The 20,862-nt window shown below is 42.0% G+C and overlaps 1 protein-coding gene across 2 annotated transcripts in view; it reads left to right on the plus strand.

Moving 5' to 3' along the window:
* CENPP (centromere protein P) overlaps positions 1-20,862 on the plus strand; it is a 294,323-nt gene that overhangs the window by 112,148 nt on the left and 161,313 nt on the right. The window lies entirely within an intron of this gene.

The raw sequence follows: 20,862 nt of genomic DNA on the forward strand, positions 1-20,862 counted from the left end.
TGTTTTGGTTTGTTTTTTCCAGATCTGTTTTTAAACTATAACTTTTAACATGTAGGGATTTTGTAAATTCTCCAGTATATGTGCTGATAGCAAGCCTAACTGCACTGAGATTTGAGAGCTAGAAAGTTAATCCCCAAATGGACAAAGGCTCATGAAGAATAGAAGCTCAGTAACACCACTAATACAAAGAACTACACTTAGAGAATTCTCTGTGAGAGCTTTGGGTTCCCCAAGGGGTCATGCTATACCACATCCTTCCTAACAAACAACACTTTCTTAAATTCTGAGAACAGAGTTCAATTTAGAAGATAGGTATATGTCTAGGATTAATAACTTTAGGAAATTGCTAGTATATATTATGTACATTGTTTCACTGTTCAACATTTGCTTTTGCTCTCTTAATTTATAAGTCATTTTGTTTCACAGGCAAAGATTAAATTTCAGATTTGCAGACGTTAAAATATGCGAGATTGAAGCTGTTTGAATGAAAGGGTGGGGATGATTTAAGTTTTTTGGCAATGACAGTACCAATTTGCAGCAATGAGCATCTGGTTTTGAAAAAGCAATCTTACAGCAGATGTTTTTGTTTTAGTTTTCTACGAACTTATTTCCATGTTAGGAGCTTTAAAAGAGAGCATAGTAGTGAAATTTTTTTATTTAGTTTTCTTGGACATAAAGATTTTTTGTTAAAGCATAGTTGTTGAAGCTTGATTAGTCTCCATGTGCACAGAATATTTAAGCTTGAAACAGTGTGATTTAAAAATTGTCTGATATAGTTTAATATGTCCATAGATGTTTCAGATTTGTTACTATTGCATTGAAAGTGTATGATGCATTTTTGTTGATCTCATCAGCTCCCTGGGTGTTATGATATGTATGGAAATGTCTTATATGAAGTTTAAATTATTATTTTTAATTTCAAATGTCAAAAATTAAATTCTTAGCCAAACCAAAGTGCCCAAAGACAAATAGCTGCAGATAAATAGATTCAGAGACAATTCAGAATCTAGTGTCGTGCTTCTGAACTGTAGGTTGCACAAAGACAATAAATGAGGTAGTGAGGTGTTGGAAAAATTTAGTTTAATTCTTAAAGAAATAAAATAAAATTTCCAGAATAACATTTGGGTGGCTATAACCTTCAAAGTTTCTGAGTTCAAATGCAGTAGTTGCATTATTTAAACTTATCATTATCATCAGAGATACATATTTTATTCTTACTTTTATAGTGAATGTAAGCAGGTCATAAAAATTTTTGACTTTGAATAAGAGGTCACCAACCTGAAAAGATGAAGAAACCTGGTGCAGTGCATTAAAAATAGGACTCGCTATCATGAGTTGTTCATAAATACACAGGCCAATGACAAACCATTGTCCTGCATGAAATTAAATATTGAGTGGTGATTTGAGAGATTTGCCCAGTATCAACCTAAATTCTTACCATCCCCAACTGGAAATGGACATTCCATAATCTAGTAAATTGGCCATTTAACAAATAAAATGTGTATACTAGTGAAACTGCACAGTTTACAGACAGCCTCCCCTATGAATAATTAAAGTTTTTTAAAACATCCCTTTTCCTTCTCCGGTAATGCTGGCACTCTTCCCAAAATTAAACAAAATGAGGTAGAGTCATGTTTCAAGATGAGGCTTTTTTCCAAAAGGCACATACTTAGAAATAGTATTTTTCTGTAAACGGTTCAGGAGACCAGCTAACTGCCTCATCTAGTCCACCCACTAAATAAGTTGCACATGAATGGCTCTTCTGGGTTTCTGAACAGGCATAAGTTCCAGAGACTACATCTTTTAGAAGCAAGGCCTTAGCAGCATTTGCGGGTATAGGAGTTGTTGGAATTCCAGTCTATTCATAGGATAGATATATTAATCTTTCCAAGAGAGGGGGTGTGGTGAGCCTGGCACCGCAGCGCCCCTTTGTGGCAGGGGTGGGATGGGGTGTTGGTGCCTCACCACTCTCCAGTCCTTATATCTGCCTCCCTTCGGGCAGGCGATTACAGCCTCCCGGCCTTCTTCCCCCTATTGGCTCTGTCTGGTGGGGCGGCGTGGCCTAGCGGCCTGAGTCCATACCCCCCACCGCCACGAGCATGGTAGCACGGCCTAGCGGCCCAAGTCCATACAACCTCCTCTCATAAGCAGGGTAGCACTGCCTAGTAGCCAGAGTCCACACACCCCCTCCTTACAAGCGGGGTAGTGCGGCCTAGAGGCTAGAGTCTATACAACTCCTTCTATGAGTAGCGTAGCGTGGCCTAGCAGCCAGAGTCTATACAACCCCTCTTACAGGTGGGGTAGTGTGGCCTAGCGGCCAGAATCTCTAGGATCCCTCATGGTTCAGGGGTGAGGGAGTAGGGGGACTCGGGCCCATGCTCTCCACTGAGCCCCGACCCAGGGCCCTGGTAGTGGCAAGCCCTTCTTGCCACTCACTCAGTGGGGATCCGCCCGCAGCATGAAGAGCATTAATAAAGCTCTAACGCCATTTGTCTCTAGAGTTCCCCGTGGTCACTTCCTACCGTGAGTACCAGTTCATCTGTGGCGCAGGGTCCTCCAGTCTGTTTCTTCCCTGTGACATCTTCCGTCGGGGTCTCAGGTAGCGTCTTTGGTTGGCTGACTCCTGGATCCCGGCGCGCAGGCTCTTCCTCTTCAGGAGCTGGCAACATGCATCCTTCTCCTCCAGTGGTCAGCCCCAACTGAGCTGGTCTGCGGGGTTTTATATCTGTTCTCCAGTTGGAGCATGCCCAGCAGCGCTTCCGGGGCGTGGCTTCCTCTGCTAGAAAGGAAGAGTTAACTCCTGCGGTACCAGTGTGGGTCCACTCTGCCCCGTCACAGGGTGGCAGAAAGAAATAGCCAAATGGATTGCATTTGGAACCAGTAAGCTGTCTGTGTAAAGACCTAAGCCTGTCCATTCAAATACAAAGTCATTGCATATAAGAGGTTCACAACTTCCAAATATTGATTCAGGTTATCTAGCCTTTAATATAGACATCTAAGATTTGATGCAAATAAATCCCCTATTCAGATAGCTGCATGTGAAACTTTACCTTGCTAAAGGCTTGTTGCAGCTCACATTCACATCAATGTCAAAAGCTCTCTCCAAAAATGATTCTGGGAAAAGAAACAAAAAAGACCAATCCCCTAATTTGTTCACCACGACTTTCCTTCATAGTTCTTTCATCCAGGGAGATGTCAAAACATTATTTTTCCATCTTAACTGCTATTTAATTGGAGAAAAGATGACATTCTGGGGACCTACTGCATTGTAGGAAAGGGAGGGCATTTATTTGACAAACTCACTGAGAATAAATCTGATGAATTTCAGGATGTCCTGTGAAATGTGCGATATCTGAAGCATGTGGTGGTTGCTCCAAACTCTTGTTTGGTAATTCATTATTTTGGACTGACAATCTCAGAGCTTGTTTTGAACTGTGTTGTACCTGGGCAAGATAGCATTTTTTTATGGTACTAACTTCTGTTGGAGAAAGAGACAAGCTTTTGAGCTTATATAGAGCTCTTCTTCAGGACTATGTAAGCTTGAAAGCTTCTTTCTTTCACCAACAGAAGTTGATGCAATAAAAGATATTACTTCATCCATCTTGTCTCTAATTGCAGAGTTTGACCTACAGCCCTATGCTTTCCTTTTGGTTGAATAATTTAGTTGTTCTTCAAGTGCTTGCTTACATCAATTCCATTCTAGGTGTCTGCACAATTGTTGGAGACTTTTGCCTTAGCGGTATCTGTAGGGCGGGGTGTGTCCCCCTTGAGTGCCGCACTCATGCGTTGGTATATCAGGCGCTGCCTGCCCTATGCCCTCTCAGTTCCTTCTTACCGGCTATGGTAGTTGATCAGAGTGCCTCTTTCCCTTGCTTTGCAAGTGGTCAGTGGTTTTTCTCCTACTCTTGAACCTTGTGTTCCAGCTGTATATAGTTTGTAGTAGATTAGTTAGTAAGTAGCTGTTAGGTACTGTAGTTAGTCAGGTAGGGTCCCAGTGGGACTTTGCCCCAGGTGGGGCATGCCCGGGTCTGTGGGTTTTAAGCCCTGCTCTGACTGCAACAGGTCTATGCCTGTTAGAAACCCACATGGTAGCTGTTTGAAGTGCCTGGGAGAATCACACATTAAAGAGAAGTGTTGCATCTATAAGAACTTTAGTCTCAGAACACAGAAAGAACACAACATTCACCTGAGGGCCCTACTCATGGAGTCCACTCTTCGTCCAGCCTCAGAACTGGCCCAGCTGGACCTAATGCCCAGCACTTCGGCCTTGGTGCATAGTGTAGCCCTGGCAGCGGGCTCTTCCGAGCACCAATCCCCTTCGCCGGTACCTAAGAAGAAGGCTAAGAAGAAGGACCCAGCACCGAGCAAGCCATATCAAGGAGCATAGGGCAAACGATCCCGCTCAGCCTACCTGCCCATGCCGGAGCTGCAAGGGGGCATGCCACGAAGGGACTTTTACACCCGTAAGGGATCCGCCACCAACTCTGGGGATCCACAATAACGGCGCTCCTGGCCCAGAGAATAATTGACTCTCCTGTCACAGTCAACTCCACATGTGGCGATGGACATGGTAAAGGCTCCCTTTGAGGGCAAGCCAGTTGTGAAGGCCTCCCAGAAGATGAGTGAGTGCCACCGGTCTGCAGAGCCAAAGCAGAGCTCTTTGTCACCATGTCCTTGGTCTCTGCATCAGCCCAGGTCACTGGTTTGCTGCTACAGGTCTCCAGCACTGCGCTCGCTGTCCACCCTCACATCAGGCCTCACCTAGAGGGAGGCACCAGTCATCTTTGTGTCGATGGTCAATGTCACCGAGATCTTGGGGATGCTCCCCAGGTTGGAGCTGCTTCTCCTACTCCCGTCACCGGTCGGACCATTCCAGGCACCGGTCATCTGTGGTAACAGTTAGCTGCCAGACCCAGGTGCTGTGGTGGAGAATCAGGTGCCCACTCTGAGATCCCCTTCCCCTGTGGGGATAGATGCCCTGGGCCCTCCCCCAATGGTGCAGTCGTCGTCCTCCTCTCCAGACAAGGCAGTGGTGGGGTCCTTCTGGGCTAGCCCTCCAGATGACTTTAGGGAGCACTAAGCACTGCTCCTATGGGTGGCCACCAACTAGGGCCTTGAGGCAGAGGAAATGGCAGAACACTCGGACATGTTGTTCAATGTACTCTCCGTGTCCTCCTCTGCACGTGTCACACTCCCAGTGCACAAAGGGGTCCTGAACATTGCCAAAGCCATCTGGCAAACTTAGTCCTCCATCCCACGCACTTCCAAGGACATATTCTTGCCAGTCTTCTGCCCAAAGCCTTATAAGTCTGAGGAGGAATGTAGGTTGCACTTTTTGGATGTCAGAAGAGTGCTAGCCTTCTACATCGAGAGGACCAAGCCATTTTGCAAGTCAACACAGTTGTTTGTCATGGTGGAAGAGAGGGATGAAAGGTCATCTAGTGTCCAACCAGAGAATTTCTTCTTGGATCACAGCCTGCATCTGGTTCTGCTATGATCAGGCAAAGGTGTCTCCCCCGGTGGTCATAACAGCCCACTGAACTAGAGCACAGGCATTGGCAGGACCCTTCCTGGCTCATGTGCCAATTTTTGATATCTGCAGGGCTGCCACCTGGTGCATACTTTCATGTCGCACTACGCATTTACTCAGCAAGCCCGAGACGACGCTGGCTTCAGAAGAAAGGTGTTAAAAGCCGCACATCAGTGAACTTCGAGCCCACCACCCGGGATTCTGCTTAGTTTGTCACCTAAACTGGAATCAACATGAGCAAGCACTCGAAGAAGAAAAAATGGTTACCTACCTTTCGTAACTGTTCTTCGAGATGTGTTGCTCATGTCCTTTCCGTTACCTGTCTCTCTGTTGGAGTTGCCGGCAAGAAAGAACTGAGAGGGTGTAGGGCCGGTGCTGCCTGAGATACCACCGCAGGCGTGCGGCACTCAAGGAAGCACCACAGCTGGCCCTGTGGATACCGCTAAGGCAAAAGTCTCCAACAACTATGCATGCGGGTGCACACAAACCTGGAATGGAATGGACATGAGCAACACATCTCAAAGAGCAAAAGTTATGGAAGGTAGGTAACCATTTTTTTGATTGCTTCAATATGTTTTTCAGTGTGGTAAAAAATCATATAGGAACTTATTTAAAAATATCTGGAACTTGTTCATTCTTGTCATATTAAAAAACAGAGATGGCTAAGTGTTTGTTTACTTTTTATATTTATGTTCATTATCTCTATATAGCACTGAACTGCTTTTAATTACTTGCATGAAACATAAACAGGATTTTTTAGAGAAAATACACATGGATTTGAGGAAATGGAAAAGCAGCAGTTGTGAATGAATGAGTTCACCTTCCCCCCATTTCTAGAATTACTAAAGTTTTGTAATTTGTAGCTCAGAGGATATAGAAAACGTATGTATATTTAAAATCTGTGGACCAAATCCTGCCTTCTGCTGTATAACCTGAGTTAGGAAAGAGGGTATCAGAAGCCTTTTTATCATGCAAGTAGCAAAGCAGTTTCTGTCCTACTACTTCAACTATTAGAAGGTATAACCAGGTTGCACATAGACTTTTGTTGTACTTCCCATGCCTGTTTGACTAGTTGCTCAGCTGATGTTAAACTGTTAGCTGTGTGTAACCATTGCTCATGCTCAAATGAGTAGTGGGCAACATCTTCTGGTACCCTTTCCTAAATCGACATGCATTGCAGGCATAGTATGTGTTTTTGAAATACACACATGGCACTATTATGCCCCAGCGTCCTGTCTGGCTCTCCCAGATAAGGGTAGGATTTTGCCAAGTGCTTAGGTTTCCATCAGATGTTTCTGGTGTTACTGTATGCTGTGATACAACTTGGAGTTGTACCTACTAGCTGTACCAAAAATGTTGTTAAAGGTATCTTATTACATAAGCTTATTGCTTCAAATTGTTCAGCTCTCTCTCTCTCTCTCTCTCTAAGCAATGGAAAGTATGTTTTGGCTCATTGTTCAGCATGGGACATAGGTTTCTAGATTCTAGGACAGCTGAGGTTGAGTCTTTTGTGAGAGTAAAACAGTCGTTACTTAAACAACAAGGAGTCTTTTAAATACTGTATTGCTGAGGGTATTTATAAATCCTTGGAAATAGCTAAGAGCTTCTTACATGAAAACTAAATAACGTTGTGGCTATCTGCCTTATTTCAGAGAATTTAGACTAAATCCTATTATGTGGTGTATGGTTGTATTTGTGAGAAAGAGAGCATAAAAGACCTACTTCCATCTGCACAGATAGAATTGATCTTAGTACTGAAGATTGTGCCAGAGAGGTTGGGTACTATGCAAGCCAGCAAAGCTTGCCCTGATGGAAATATAGCAACCTAACTAAGAGACATATGTGTCTAGTCCCCTCGCTGGCTAGTGCATGTTTATTTAGCTGCCTGCACAGAATATACATTTCTGAAAGTATTCTTGATCCTCTTGTATCTCAGAATGTCTTAGCTATGCAGGAAGTCAGACAGAATATAATGCATATGATTTAATTGGGCTGCAGTTGTATTCACTTAACGTATCTGGGAATACCTGGCAGTAAATCGTACAGTGCAGGTCATTTTTCTTTCCTTAATCATTTCCACCTATATGGGAGGGCTGCGGTCTGTCTTCCCCCTTCCCAGCCTGGTCCCAGCCCATTGCACCACCACTCTTCCCTTGTATGAATGTGATGGGAGTCTGGAAAAGAAAGGGGCTTTCTCCCCAATGTATCAGATGTTAGGAGTCCTAACCCCCTCTTTTCCAGCTTGGGTCGAGAGGATGCCTTCCTCTAAATCCACTTCCAGCTCCTGTTTATCACAGAATTATATATCCTCTGTGATAAGGACCTGCACTAGGCACCTGCCATCTATTAAGTTTTGACATCTGGACCTAACCTTCCTTTGATGTTATCTAATTAAAACATAACCATATAGATCATTGTTGCAACCACTGTTACATATTTGCAGCAAATATTGCGCAAAGGTTGTCTAGTGAGGTGTCTATTAAAAGGTTATGTTTTGCTGGTTACGATTATGCTATCTGTATGCACGTATCATTTTTGTATATGAAGTTAAAAGTATTGGCTCTATACTTGGATTTCAAATGTTTGCTCCTGAGGTAACGGAGCTAGCCAGCGCATCTTAAGGAACTGTTCAAATTAAGTGGTTCATCAAGAAACACTTGGTTGACAATGGACCATGGGAAACACCCATCTACACTGAGTGGACTGTCATGTAAACATGCTTTCTGAAGTGTAGGTAATGGCTTCCTGCAATGACTGAAGGAAATTGGGCATGAACATGTGACTTGTCCATGTGACTCCAAACTCCATCTTGTTGCTGTGATTTTCCACAATAAGAACAATGGGATGCCCTCCACATGGCAAAAGCTGTAAAAGGCCCTGAAAATGCTCCATTTTGTCTTCAATCCTGCTTCTTACCTCTAGAGGAACCTTGCTACAAACTGAAGCTCTGAACAAAGGACTGAATGACCCATTCAAGCTGTGGATGTACTCCAGAGACTTGACTTAAGCCAGCAGTTTATTCCATCACTGCTACAAGCCTGAACCAAGAACTTTGCAATTACTGTATGTAATTGATTCCTTTAACCAATTCTTTCTTTCTTTCTTTCTTTCTTTCTTTCTTTCTTTCTTTCTTTCTTTCTTTCTTTCTTTCTTTCTTTCTTTCTTTCTTTCTTTCTTTCTTTCTTTCTTTCAATAAATCTTTAGATTTTAGATACTAAAAGATTGGCATCAGCATAATTTTTGGGTAAGCTCTAAGTTATAAATTGACCTGGGTGTGTGGCTGGTCTTTTGAGATCAGAAGAAACTATTATTCGATGAGACTGGTGTCATAAACAGATAGCTAAGGGTTAATGTCTCTTTCAGCTGAAGCACCTGACCAGAGGACCAATCAGGAAACCGGATTTTTTCATTTCTTTTTGGTGCTTTTCCATTTCTCGGCGGTGGGCCGCCTCTCTTTCTCTTTCTCTTATTTCCATCTCTGTTTGTTTTATTTCCAGTTGTCGCCTGTGTTCAGCTTCTCTGACTTGCTCTTGGGCCTCAATTTTTGCCTTAGAAGTCATGATTCCTGTTTTCTTGTGTTGGGGTGCCCTCCGGTGTTTATCTTCTGAACTGCAGGCTCTGTTCCCTCCTGGAGTCTGCCTAGCAACAGTGCTTTTTTCCTTTTCTCTCTCTAGCTAATGTTCAATGAAGGGAAACCAGAAAAACCACTTTATTTGCATGCCTATAAGTGCTGGTACGACTCTCAATGGGAGTGCTATTGTGTGACAAAAGACTGTTAATAGTCCTTAACGACTTCTGCTTAACATGCAAGCCACAAACTGCCAGAGAGAGCAGAAAAAAAAAAATTCTCTCTGGTTCCCTTTTAAAACCAACTGTTTCTCTCTGCTAAAAAGCCCTTAGCAGAGAAAAGAAAAATATAATATTCCTACTGGCTTCTGGATTCTAGTCCCACCAGCTGCACACCATGTAATAACCTTAGTCCCAGATTTGGACCTTAGCGTCCAAAATATGGGGGTTAGCATGAAATCCTCCAAGCTTAGTTACCTGCTTGGACCTGGTACCTGCTGCCACCACCCAAAAAATTAGAGTGTTTTGGGGCACTCTGGTCCCTCTGAAAAACCTTCCCTGGGGACCCCAAGACCCAAATCCCTTGAGTCTCACAACAAAGGGAAATAATCCTTTTTCCCTTCCCCCCTCCAGGTGCTCCTGGAGAGATACACAGACACAAGCTCTGTGAATCCAAACAGAGTGAATCTCCCTCTCTGTTCCCAATCCTGGAAACAAAAAGTACCTTCCTATTCCCCCAGAGGGAATGCAAAGTCAGGCTAGCAATCCAACACACAAATCTCCCCTTGATTTCTTCCTCCCACCAATTCCCTGGTGAGTACAGACTCAATTTCCCTGAAGTAAAGAAAAACTCCAACAGGTCTTAAAAGAAAGCTTTATATAAAAAGAAAGAAAAATAAGTACAAATGTTCTCTCTGTATTAGATGATACAACACAGGGTCAATTGCTTAAAAGAATATTGAATAAACAGCCTTATTCAAAAAGAATACAAATCAAAGCACTCCAGCACTTATATTCATGCAAATACCAAAGAAAAGAAACCATAGAACTTACTATCTGATCTCTTTGTCCTTACACTTAGAAACAGAAGACTAGAAAGTAGAACTACTTCTCCAAAGCTCAGAGAAAGCAGGCAGCCAGAAAAAAAAGACAAAAACACTCAATTCCCTCCACCCAAAGTTGAAAAAATCCGGTTTCCTGATTGGTCCTCTGGTCAGGTGCTTCAGGTGAAAGAGACATTAACCCTTAGCTATCTGTTTATGACAACTGGTTGTAAAGAACCACTCGTCTCTGAACCCAGTGTTTTGGTGGTGATATAAGAACTGGAATGTCTGAGGAAACTGCCTTTATGTTTTGTTGTTAGCCAATGTGGTGAAACAGGAGTTTACTTTTGTGGCTGGTTTGATATATCTTATAAAAGAATAACCACCAGTTTTGTGTTGTGTTTGCCCTGTTTCTCAGCAGTTTGTCCTGAATTTGGCATCCTCAGTTGTGACCCACTAAGGCATGGTTACGCTTCCTACCTATGTCACCTGGTTCCTGACTTGCTGTGGAGGAGGTGAAAAAATCTACACTGCCTTGGCCAATTTGCCAATGAGGGAAAAATTCCTTCTCAGCCCCAAAAGAACATAAGAATGGGTCAGACCAAAGGTCCATCCAGTCCAGTATCCTGTCTACCGACAGTGGCCAATTCCAGGTGCCCCAAAGGGAGTGAATCTAACAGGTAATGTTCAAGTGAGCTCTCTCCTGCCACCCATTTCCACCCTCTCACAAACAGAGGCTAGGGACACCATCCTTACCTATCCTGGCTTATGAATTTATCTAGTTCTCTTTTAAACCCTGTTTTAGTCCTAGCCTTCACAACCTCCTCAGGTCAGGAGTTCCACAAGTTGACTGTGTGCTGCGTGAAGACCTTCCTTTTATTTGCTTTAAAGCTGCTGCCCATTAATTTCATTTGATGGGAACCAAGTAAATAACTTTTCCTTATTCACTCTCTCCACACCACTCATGATTTTATATACCTTGATCATATCTCCCCTTAGTCTCCTCTTTCCTAGCTGAAACGTCCTAGCCTCTTTAATCTCTCCTCATATGGGACCCATTCCAAACCCCTAATCATTTTAGTTGCCCTTCTCTGAACCTTTTCAGATGCCAGTATATCTTTTTTGAGATGAGGAGACCACATCTGTATGCAGTATTCAAGATGTAGGTGTACCATGGATTTATATAAGGGCAATAATATAGTCTCAGTCTTATTCTCTATCCCTTTTTTAATGATTCCTAACATCCTGTTTGCTTTTTTGACTGCCGCTGCACACTGCTTGGACATCTTCAGAAAGCTATCCACGATGATGCCAAGATCTCTTACTCATTAGTTTTAGCTCAATTAGTCCTCATCATATTTTCTGTATAGTTGGGGTTATTTTTGCAATGTGCATTACTTTACATTTATCCACATTAAATTTCATTTGCCATTTTGTTTTGTGAGATCTTTTTGAAGTTCTTCACAGTCTGCTTTGGTCTTAACTATCTTGAGCAGCTCAGTATCATCTGCAAACTTTGCCACCTCACTGTTTACCCCTTTCTCCAGATCGTTTATGAATAAGCTGAATAGGATTGGTCCTAGGACTGACCCTTGGGGAACATCACTAGTTACCCTTCTCCATTCTGAGAATTTGCCATTTATTCGTGCTCTTTGTTCCCTGTCTTTTAACCAGTTCTCAGTCCATGAAAGGATCTTCCCTCTTATCCCATGACAACTTAATTTACGTAAGAATCTTTGGTGAGGGACATTGTCAAAGGCTTTCTGAAAATCTAAGTACGCTGTGTCCACTGGATCCCCCTTGTCCACATGTTTGTTGACTCATTCAAAGAACTCTAATAGGTTAGTAAGACATGCTTTCCTTTTACAGAAACCATGCTGACTTTTGCTCAACAATTTATGTTCTTCTATGTGTCTCACAATTTTATTCTTTACTATTGTTTCAACTAATTTGTCTGGTACTGACGTTAAACTTACCAGTCTGTAATTGTCGGGATCACCTCTAGAGCCTTTTTTAAATATTGGCATTACATTAGCTATCTTCCAGTCATTGGGTTCAGAAGCTGATTTAAAGGACAGGTTACAAACAATAGTTACTAGTTCTACAATTTCACATTTGAGTTCTTTCAGAACTCTTGGGTGAATGCCATCTGGTCCCGGTGACTTGTTACTGTTAAGTTTATCAATTAATTCCAAAACCTCCTCTAGTGACATTTCAATTTGTGACAATTCCTCAGATTTGTCACCTACAAAGGATGTCTCAGGTTTGGGAATCTCTCTAACATCATCAGCCGTGAAGACTGAAGCAAAGAATTCATTTAGTTTCTCTGCAATGCCTTTATCGTCTATAAGTGCTCCTTTTGTATCTCAATCGTCCAGGGGCCCCACTGGTTGTTTAGCAGGCTTCCTGCTTCTGATGTACTTAAAAAACATTTTGTTATTACCTTTTTAGTTTTTGGCTAGCTGTTCTTCAAACTCCTTTTCGGCTTTTCTTAATACATTTTTACACTTAATTTGATTGGCAGTGTTTATGATCCTTTCTATTTACCTCACTAGGATTTGACTTCCACTTTTTAAAAGATGCCTTTTTATCTCTCCCTGCTTCTTTTACATGGTTGTTAAGCCATGGTGGCTCTTTTTTAGTTCTTTTACTGTGTTTTGTAGTTTGAGGTATATATTTAAGTTGGGCCTTTATTATGGTGTCTTTGAAAAGTGTCCATGCAGCTTGCAGGGATTTCACTCTAGTTACTGTAACCTGTTAATTTCTGTTTAACTAACCTCCTCATTTTTGCATAGTTCCCCTTTCTGAAATTAAATGCCACAGTGTTGGGCTGCTGAGGTGTTCTTCCCTCTTCACAGAAATGTTAAATGTTGTATTATGGTCACTATTTCCAAGCGGTCCTGTTATAGTTACTTGGACCAGATCCTGCGCTCCACTCAGGACTAAATCGAGAATTGCCTCTCCCCTTGTGGGAGAGGCAATTAGGGCATTGCCTACTGCAGATCATAAAAAAGTAGTCTTCCTTTGATCCATGGGTGTTAGAGGGTGCTGCTGACTTATGAAAGCATTCCTTCCAGAATGCACAATGTATAAATACCTCCACCTCCCCCACCTTGTCTGAGCACTTTCTGTTCCTCCTTTGGCTGGGTCATTTCTAGGCTGGTTAGCTGGCTGTTTCTGTTTCTGTTTATTTTATTTTATTGTTTATATATGCATGCATGCATGGCTTAGCTGCTTAGACCAGGGGGAGGGTTGCATAAATGTTTTCCACCTTGGGCAGCAAAACACTTTGGGCCATTCCTGCCCCTGGCTTGGCTCTGCTCTGCTCAGGTAGGTCCTTCCTCTTGTCCCACTCCCCTTTTTCCTGCCTTCTGGACAAAGATCTACTGCATTCAGTAGCAGTGAGCGTATTACATGCTTTTGTTGTTCATTGGGATAGGAAAAAGTTATACCATTAGTAAATATGGGAAACAAACTATTATGTTTCTGTGTTAGCTTATGCATTAGCATAATAAATAACTATAAAGTTATTAATTAAAAATTTACTTTCTTCCCTTTCCAATTTTGTTAGAATAATTTTATAGATGCAATGTCTCCTTTATGCTACAGAAAACTTTGTGATGCTAAGGGTAATAGGAGGAAGAACAATAGGGAAAAATATGAGTACTCAGAGGAAAAATATGAAAAATACTTGTACTCTTAATTGTATGTAGTAGCTGAGGATGTAAATATTTAAGAACATCAGTATTCACAACAGTAAACTACATTATAATGAAATTCTTAAGTTCTGTCTGCTAAATGCTAGTAGACCGACAACTTACAAGCTACATGGTATATTGTTTTAAATTATTCAGAGATTGGCAGGATTTATCATTTGAAATTATTCCATAGTCCTTCCATGTGGAAATCTCTTAACTGACTGTGAAAAACTTCCTCTTCAGCAAACAATACTTACCTACAAGGAAATATCACTGTGAGGAAAGTATGAAAGCATGGCTTTGGTCAATGACAATTAAGCCTAAAACACTTTATGCATTTTTCTTGTATTGTAATATCCCTTGCAGTTTATCAAATCAATAGCAATGTCATCTTTAAGAGCAATTGCTGATCATATTAATAGATAAATGGTCTGTCCCCAGCAGTTTTCTCTCTTTTTTTTCAAACTAAAAGTTAAATTAGTAATATCGCTGACTCACAAAAAGGGAGTGTTATTGTAGCCATGTCGGTCCCAGGATATTAGAGAAACAAGGTGGGTGAGGTAATATCTTTTATTGGACCAACTCCGGTTGGTGAGAGAGACAAGCTTTGGAGCTACACAGAACTCTTCCTCAGGTCTGGGAAAGGTACTCCAAGTGTCACAGCTAAAAACAAGATGGAACACATAGTTTAGCCCATGTAGTTAGCACATAATTTAAGGGATCATTCACCTTCTCCTTTGAATGGTTCCTTGAATATGCGCTAACTACTTATGCTAAACTATCTGTTCCATCTTGTTTTTAGCTGTGTCACTGAATACCTCTCCCAGACCTGAGGAAGAGCTCTGTGTAGCCCAGGAGTTCTCAAACTGGGGGTCGGGACACCTTAGGGGGTCGCGAGGTTATTACATGTGGGGTCTCAATCCCCAAAACCCACCCCAAACCCCACTTTGCCTCCAGCATTTATAATAGTGTTAAATATATTTAGAAGTGTTTTTAATTTATATGGGGGGGGGTCGCACTCAGAGACTTCCTGTGTGAAAGGGGTCACCAGTAAAAAAGTTTGTCACACTGGTGTAGCCCCAAAAACCCACTTGCTGAAGTAAAAAAACAGATTGATAGAGCCAGATGAATACCCAGAAGTCACCTCCTACAAGACAGGCCCAACAGGGTGAGGGATAGCTCAGTGGTTTGAACATTGGCCTGCTAAACCGAGGGTTGTGAGTTCAGTCCTTGAGGGGGCCACTTAGGGATCTGAGGCAAAAATCAGTACTTAGTCTTGCTAGTGAAGGCAGGGGGCTGGACTCAATGACCTTTCAAGGTCCCTTCCAGTTCTAGGAGATAGGTATATCTCCAATTATTATATTTATAACAAAGAAAATAATACAACACCACTAGCTGTCACCTTCAGCCCCCAACTAAAACTTTTCCAGCGCATCATCAAAGATCTACAACCTATCTTGAAAGATGATCCCTCACTCTCACAGATCTTGGGAGACAGACCTGTCCTCGCTTACAGACAACTCCCCAACCTGAAGCAAATACTCACTAGCAACCACACACAACTAAACAAAAACGCTGACCCAGGAACCTATCCTTGCAACAAAGCTCGATGCCACCTCTGTTCACATATCTATTCAAGTGACATCATCATAGGACCTAATCATACCAGCCATGCCATCAGGGGCTCATTCATCTGCACATCAACCAATGTGATATATGCCATCATGTGCCAGCAATACCCCTCTGCCATGTACATTGGCCAGACTGGACAGTCTCTACACAAAAGAATAAATGGACACAAATCTGACATCAGGAATCATAACATTCAAATATTAGTAGGAGAACACTTTAAGCTGTCTGGTCACTCAATAACAGACCTGAGGGTGGCAATTTTGCCACAGGAAAGCTTCAAAAACAGACTCCAATGAGAAGCTGCTGAACTTGAATTGATATGCAAATTAGATACAATCAACATAGGCTTGAATAGAGACTGGGAATGGCTGAGCTGTTACAAACATTGAATCTTTCTCCCCATGTAAGTATTCTCACACTTCTTATCAAACTGTCTGTACTGGTCTATCTTGATTATCACTTCAAAAGTTTTTTCTCTTACTTAATTGGCCCCTCAGAGTTGGTAAGACAGCTCCCTCCTTTTCATGCTCTCTGTATGTGTATACATATTTCCTCTCTATATGTTCCATTCTATGCATCTGAAGAAGTGGGCGTAGCCCACAAAAGCTTATGCTCAGATAAATTTGTTAGTCTCTCTAAGGTGCCACAAGTACTCCTGTTCTTATCCCCAGTAGAAGCTGGTCTAATAAAAGATATTGCCTCACCCACTTTGTCTCACGAAAAGGGAGACATTATTCTATCTTCTTGTGTTTTCTGAAGTATAGGGGAATAAAGCTTAAACAAAACTGGCAGTGATCCAGAAAGAGAAAAAGGGGAGAGGTATTGGGATAGTTGGATATTTTCCTCTTCTTTGCTTACCTCCATAAATTGGAATGAGTCAAAATTGAGTCACTGATATTTCATAGGATGTCATAAGAAAGGAACAAGAGAGAGACTATAGCAAAGAGGAATAGTGAGAAGGATGTCATTGAAAAGAAATTGTTTTAAGAGTCTTGAGTTCAAAAAAGTAAGTCAGGGAGTTACAAATAACATGGGCTGGGCACTCAAAGGTGGTGGCAGTGATCTCTTTGGGAGCACTTTGCAAGATTTCAGACTAACTTTTGCAAAGAGATTTTTCCACACCTATCCCTCTCTTGAAACTAGGTTAATGGGTGTACCCTTTGAAGCAACAGAAATTTGTTTTTCCTGGGTGATCAACAGATAATGTCAAGTCCATTGTCTGGCTATACCGGAAAAAGGACAGGAGACATTGGATCTGGTTTAATTAGGCAGCAATTTTATTATTAGATGTCTGGGAGTACCCGGCAGACACAAGTGTACAGTGCAAATATCTCTGTGATTATTTCAATATCTACCTGGGGGCTTCTGTCAGCACCCCCCCTTTTCCATTCTTGTCCCCAGCCAACCCGCTGCTGTGACTTTACCATCCCTACTCCTCTTGAATGAGGGTTAAGGTGGGTTATAAGGGAGTGATGAGTGGGCTCCTTGCTGTACCAGCCATAGGCACCCCAAACACCCTCTGTTCCACTCCTTTAACAAACACACCCTTTAAATCCTTTACCAAACCATGTATCTGATAACTATATCCCCTCCCTATGCACTGGACGTCCACCACAAAGAGCTCCAGCAATTAGCTTCTTCCCTCACATACCCAGCTGGGTTCTCAGACATCTCCTAATGCCTCCTTTAATATCAGCTAAAAATATATCTGCGCCCAAGTCTGACAGGTGAACCCCATCATCCTTGAATACTAATGGTGCCCCATATGCTATATCAGGATGTGAAGTTACTCAACCCCTCTGTGATCCCTATGAATTTGATCATCTCCCTGTTCATATACCTCCTAGCCTTGTTAAACCTGGGCACAGGGAGTGCGTCATTGCTCCCTGCCACACCCTGCATTGCAGCGTGTCCAACCAAAACATTTTTACTCCTGGAAAAAATTCCAGGATCTGCCTCAAGTCCCTCTTAGCAATAAGCATTAAGGCTACCCATTTACGCCTTCCCAAATCATTTTTCCCAAAGTGCACCACAAGTATATCTCAGAGTGGTAGCCCTGTTAGTCTGTATCAGCAAAAACAACGAATAGCACTTGTGGCACCTTAGAGACTAATAAATTTATTTGGGCATAAGCTTTCGTGAGCTAAAACCCACTTCATACATAAGCTTTCGTGAGCTAAAACCCACTTCATACATATGATGAAGTGGGTTTTAGCCCACGAAAGCTTATGCCCAAATAAATTTATTAGTCTCTAAGGTGCCACAAGTACTCCTTGTTGTTGCATGATTATATCTGGTGCCCACTGTCAGACCCTCAGAGTGTACACAAGGGCATCAGCTGGTCCGATATCGTGTCCCTCCTCTGCCAGCTCAGGATTGCTTCATCACTGAGCCTCAGCTGTGAACCCTCAGACAACCTGGATGCTGCCTATGTGACCAGTAAATAATGCTGTGCCCACATATCCATTCCACTGTCTGTGTGGCCTGTACTCCCACATCTGCAATGAAAATATAATGTAAAATTAACAATGACTCCCCATCTGGGATCTCACGTACATTACGTATGCTTCAAAATGCCAAAGCCCAATTGCCTGAAGAGCCCTAGCCTCCATACCCAGCTGGGCCGCTGCAGTTGCCGTCTGGTCTGGGGGGGAAAGGGCAAGCCTGGTGGGAGAAGCCCCCTTATCCACTCCCTTCTATTCTGGCCCCTGGGGGGTAAGTCAGTGTCACCACACTGCTCTGCTCTGCTTCAGCAACAGCGTTTGTGTGTGTCTACCTCCCTTTAAAGCGGTATACCCCTTCCCTCAGCAAGCCAGACAATGAACCACCCCCAACTTAAGGTGCAGTGCCGTCATACCCCTGGACCACCTGTTTGCCAGTTTAGGACAACAGGAGTGGTGATGAATTACAAAACTTAATTAAATTAGGCCCCAATTCAAGAAAACAAATAAGCACATTTTCAAGTCCAACCCTGTTCAGCAGAGCACTTAAGAACATGCTTTACTCTAAGCATGTATTTAAATTTCATTGACTCGAATGAGACTTAAGCATGTGTTTTAAAAGTTTTACTGAACTGGAGTGTTACAGCTGTAAGGTTATTACTTCCTTGCATTTTATAATGGTAGGTGAACATACTGTAAATACTCTTTCATCCGACAAAGTGGGTATTCACCCATGAAAGCTCATGCTCCAATATGTCTGTTAGTCTATAAGGTTTCACAGGACTCTTTGCTGCTTATACTGTAAATAATATGCTATGAAAAGGAGAATGAGAAGAGTACTAACTTTAGTTGCTCTGGTGAATATTTCTTTTCTCCAGGATAAAAGCATTGCATCTTCTCATCTCTCTGGCAACATAATAGTTAATAATTTTAGTATTACATTTTGTACAGAACTGTTCACATTTTATAAACAAACAGCAACAAGTCTGTCTGTTGGCAGCATATGTTGTTGAGCTAATCTTTTATGGGATGTTTTTCAAGGCTTATGTTAGCCAGCAAGTTAAAGAGAGTTGAAGCACTGGATAATATTTCTTTTTCAAAATGTTTGCTACTTTTGGAATTTTTTTAAAGAATTTATCAGCTTTTCTGCTTGTTTTTATACTTAAATTTCACATGCTATAATCAGTCTCAAGTGATTCATTGAGCATGTAATGTGAATGTTATTAACTTACCAGGTTATTTGAGACACTGGAATGTGATACGTGGCACATGGAGTTCAAGCCAACTTTTCATTTACTGCAGAGCTTTTCCATATGTTTCCTGTTAGCAGCTTCATTTTTAAACCTCAAGTCTCTCCAGAAAGGAACCAAAAAAAAAAAAAAAAAAAAAAAAGATTTTTTTAAGCCTTTCTGAACAAAACAAATGTCGAAAAATGGTATGTGCTATTATGCTTTCATTCATTTCAAGTAATCATTACTTTTATTGTCATACATTTTTTAAAGTTATAACAAGGGAAGCATTACATAGCTGTATGTAACAATTGTCACACACCTATGTGTTGTCCTAATTGTGATGTGGTTTCTATTTGTATCTCTCTCTAAAATACCACATTGTATTTTAATTTAAAATAAAATGTCATTCTTCAGTCTTCAGAGTGGTAGCTGTATTAGTCTGTATCAGCAAAAACAATGAGGAGTCCTTGTGACACCTTAGAGACTAATAAATTTATTTGGGTATAATCTTTCGTGGGCTAAAACCCACTTCATCAGATGCATGGAGTGAAAAATACAGAAAGCAGATATATATTACAGCACATGAAAAGATGGGAGTTGCCTTACCAAGTGGGGGATTAGTGCTAAAGAGGCTAATTCAGTTAAGGTGGAAGTGGCCTATTCTCAACAGTTGACAAGAAGGGGTGAGTATCAAAGGGGAAAATTACTTTTGTAGTGCTAACGAGGCTAATGCAATCAAGGTGGACGTCGCCCATTTCCAGCAGTTGACAAGAAGGTGTGAGTATCAGCAGAGAGGGAAATTACTTTTTGTAGTGACCCATCCAGTCCTAGTTTTTATTCAGGCCTAATTTGATGGTGTCCAATTTGCAAACTAATTCCAATTCTGCGGTTTCTCATTGGAGTCTGTTTTTGAAGTTTTTTTGTTGAAGAATTGCCACTTTTAAGTCTGTTATTGAATGTACAGGGAGATTGAAGTGTTCTCCTACTGGTTTTTGAATGTGACAATTTTTCATGTCTGATTTGTGTCCATTTATTCTTTTGTGTAGAGATTGTCTGGTTTGGCCAATGTATATGCAAAGAGGCATTGCTGCCACACGATGGCATAGATCACATTGGTAGATCTGCAGGTAAACGAGCCCCTGATGGTGTGGCTGATCTGGTTGGGTCCTATGATGGTGTCCCTTGAATAGATAAGCTGACAGAGTTGGCAGCGGGGTTTGTTGCAGGGATTGGTTCCTGGGTTAGTGTTTTTGTTGTGTGATGTGTAGTTGCTGGTGAGTATTTGCTTCAGGTTGGGGTGCTGTCTGTAAGCGAGGACTGGCCTGTCTCCCAAGGTCTGTCAGAGTGAGAGATCGTCCTTCAGGATAGGTTGTAGATCCTTGATGATGTGCTGGAGAGGTTTTAGTTGGGGGCTCTAGGTGACAGCTAGTAGCATTCTGTTACTTTCTTTGTTGGACCTGGCCTGTAGTAGGTGATTTCTGGGTACCCTTCTGGCTCTGTCAAACTGTAGTTTTAAGAACGCTTGCTAGAGATCTTATAGGTGTTTGTCTCTGTCTGAGGGATTGGAGCAAATGCAGTTGTATCTTAGAGCTTGGCTGTAGACAATGGATCGTGTGATGTGGTCTGGATGAAAGCTGCAGGCGGATAGGTAGGTCTAGCGGTCAGTAGGTTTCCGGTCTAAGGTGGCGTTTATGTGATCATTGCTTATTAGCACTGTAG

This window comes from Gopherus flavomarginatus, chromosome 6 (assembly GCF_025201925.1).
Source record: "Gopherus flavomarginatus isolate rGopFla2 chromosome 6, rGopFla2.mat.asm, whole genome shotgun sequence".
NCBI classification, from domain to species: Eukaryota; Metazoa; Chordata; order Testudines; family Testudinidae; genus Gopherus; species Gopherus flavomarginatus.